Source organism: Trichomycterus rosablanca, chromosome 1 (genome assembly GCF_030014385.1).
Source record: "Trichomycterus rosablanca isolate fTriRos1 chromosome 1, fTriRos1.hap1, whole genome shotgun sequence".
NCBI classification, from domain to species: domain Eukaryota; kingdom Metazoa; phylum Chordata; class Actinopteri; order Siluriformes; family Trichomycteridae; genus Trichomycterus; species Trichomycterus rosablanca.
The window spans coordinates 86,093,872-86,096,517 of NC_085988.1; the positions used below are offsets into that span (position 1 = coordinate 86,093,872).

Below are 2,646 nucleotides of genomic sequence, written 5' to 3' on the forward strand. Positions count from 1 at the left end.
CTTGAACTCTGTATACACACTCTCTTACACCTAACACACACACACACACACACACACACACCTCAACACTGTACACACACTCTCTTACACACTTAACACACTCTCACTGAAGAGAGTAAACATCTCTCCACCCTGAGCCACACACACACACTCGCTTACACACCTGAACACTCTATACACACACTATCACACACACTCCTTAACATACCTCCTCCCACTATAGACACACCTGAACACTCTGTACACACTCTCTTAGACACCTAACACACTGCACCACACACTCACACACACCTGAACACTGTACACACACTCTCTTACACACTTTACACACTCTTACTGAAGAGAGTAAACATCACTCCACCCTGAGCCACACACACACACTCGCTTACACACCTGAACACTCTATACACACACTATCACACACACTCCTTAACATACCTCCTCCCACTATAGACACACCTGAACACTCTGTACACACTCTCTTAGACACCTAACACACTGCACCACACACTCACACACACCTGAACACTGTACACACACTCTCTTACACACTTTACACACTCTTACTGAAGAGAGTAAACATCACTCCACCCTGAGCCACACACACACACACACACACTCTCAGCTCCACACAGAGGTCACACACACACACACACACACACACACTCTCAGCTCCACACAGAGGTCACACACACACACACACACACACACACACATACACACACACACACACACACACACACACACAGGGTTACGTCCCAAATAAACATTAAACATCATTTATTCTGTAGATGGGATCAGACCCTGACTGCCCGTGCACACCGGTGCAGCCTGAACTCCACAACTGAGCCGTCCTACAGTGGGCACAAATTCCCATACGCACACTCCAAATAACTGCGGAAAGCTCATTCAGGGAGGCGACTCTGGACAGTTACGCCCCGCGTCCACATACCTACGCCCCGCGTCTCATCGGTAACCCTCAGTCCCGCCAAGGTCGTTTCAAAGTCGTCCAAGTTCAACCAGCACAGACGAGAAGTCATGACCGTACGAACCACGGCGACTGACCGGCTGAAGGTCTGGACCCTCCAACCAAGCTCTCGACCAATCAGAGCGCAGAGAACATACGAGGAATGAACTATGTGGACGCCACGTTCCAAAACAACTTCTGGAACGGCTTCTGGAGTGTGTGTGTGGACATTTGTGCCCACATCAGCACTCGTGTGCTCAGGCTCTGATGTCGCTACCCATCAGAGTTCCAATTCATCCCAAATCTGTGATGTGGGAACAACATTCTGGACTTTTAATCAGTTTTTAAAGGCGGAAAGTCCTCAGATGTTCTGGAGAACGTTCCGCTGTGGGTCCACCAGAGCAGAAGTTCACGAACAAACACCGAAACTCGGCAGGAATGCAGGTGGACGCGTCGTTTATCTTATATTTATTTAGTATTTATTTACTCTCCACGCTGGAGGAGTGAGGTGTCGAAGCTCAGTCACAATTCCTGCCGGCGCTGAGGGAGCGGAGAAAAATAATCGCTGTACCTGAAGATCGGCAGGAACGCCCCCGTGCTTCCAAAACTGTCCCAAACACCCCCCATCCCTCCCCAAACACACACACATGGTGGCGGCACTACAAGCAAAACACAACACTGAGTGTTAGGAGGAACGTTAGAAGAACGTTAGAAGATCCAGACGGACGTGAGAGGTTCCTACCTGAGAAGAAGCAGAAGAAGCGGAGATGAGGAGGTGATGCAGGAGGTGATGCAGGAGGTGATGCGAGAGCGACGCTGCTCCCAGCTTCAGCTGGCAGGATGTGCAGCCAGGATGCGAGGATGAGGAGGAGGAGGAGCATCAGCGAGTGGTGGAGCGAGAGAGCAGGAGGACGACAGGGAGCCGTGGGGGGGGGGGGGGGGGGTGACGTTACTATCCTGATCCACAGGGACGGCAGGAGGAACGAGGAGGGGCAAGAGGGGAATGAGGAGGAACGAGGAGGGGCGAGAGGGGAACAAGGAGGAACGAGGAGGGGCGAGAGAGGAACGAGGAGGGGCGAGAGGGGAACGAGGAGGAACGAGGAGGGGCGAGGAGGGGCGAGAGGGAAACGAGGAGGGGCGAGGAGGGGCGAGAGGGGAACGAGGAGGGGCGAGGAGGGGCGAGAGAGGAACGAGGAGGGGCGAGAATCTTCCCCTTGACTCCCAGCGTCGCGGCTTTTCCTTCACATGCACCGGAATCCCTGCAGCCGAGTCCTTGGCCGTGATTGGCCGCCCGAGGAGGCGCTTGTGATGTCACGTGGGGGGCGAGAGTGACCCCGCGGCTGCGGACGAGTCCCTGGAAGATGCTCTGCGGGGGCGAGAGGAAACGGGGCAATGACAAGCAAGGGCATTCCCAACAGTGTGTGTGTGTGTGTGTGTGTGTGTGTGTGTACGAGTGTGTGTGTGTACAAGTGTGTGTGTGTGTGTACAAGTGTGTGTGTACAAGTGTGTGTGTGTGTGTGTGTGTGTGTGCACAAGTGTGTGTGTGTACAAGTGTGTGTGTGTGTGTGTGTGTGTGTCAAGCAAGGGCATTCCCTACAGTGTGTGTGTGTGTGTGTGTGTGTGTACAAGTGTGTGTGTGTACAAGTGTGTGTGTGTGTGTGTGTGTGTGTGTGTGTGTG

The 2,646-nt window shown here is 53.3% G+C and overlaps 1 protein-coding gene across 1 annotated transcript in view; it reads right to left on the bottom strand.

The window, feature by feature from the left end:
* Nucleotides 1-1,840, bottom strand: part of syt1a (synaptotagmin Ia) — a 253,282-nt gene extending 251,442 nt beyond the window's left edge. Inside the window, exon 1 of the mRNA XM_063007450.1 lies at nt 1,710-1,840. The gene's annotated coding sequence lies outside the window, so the exon portion shown is untranslated. The remainder of the gene's footprint in view (nt 1-1,709) is intronic.
* Between the last annotated feature and the right edge of the window lie 806 nt (nt 1,841-2,646).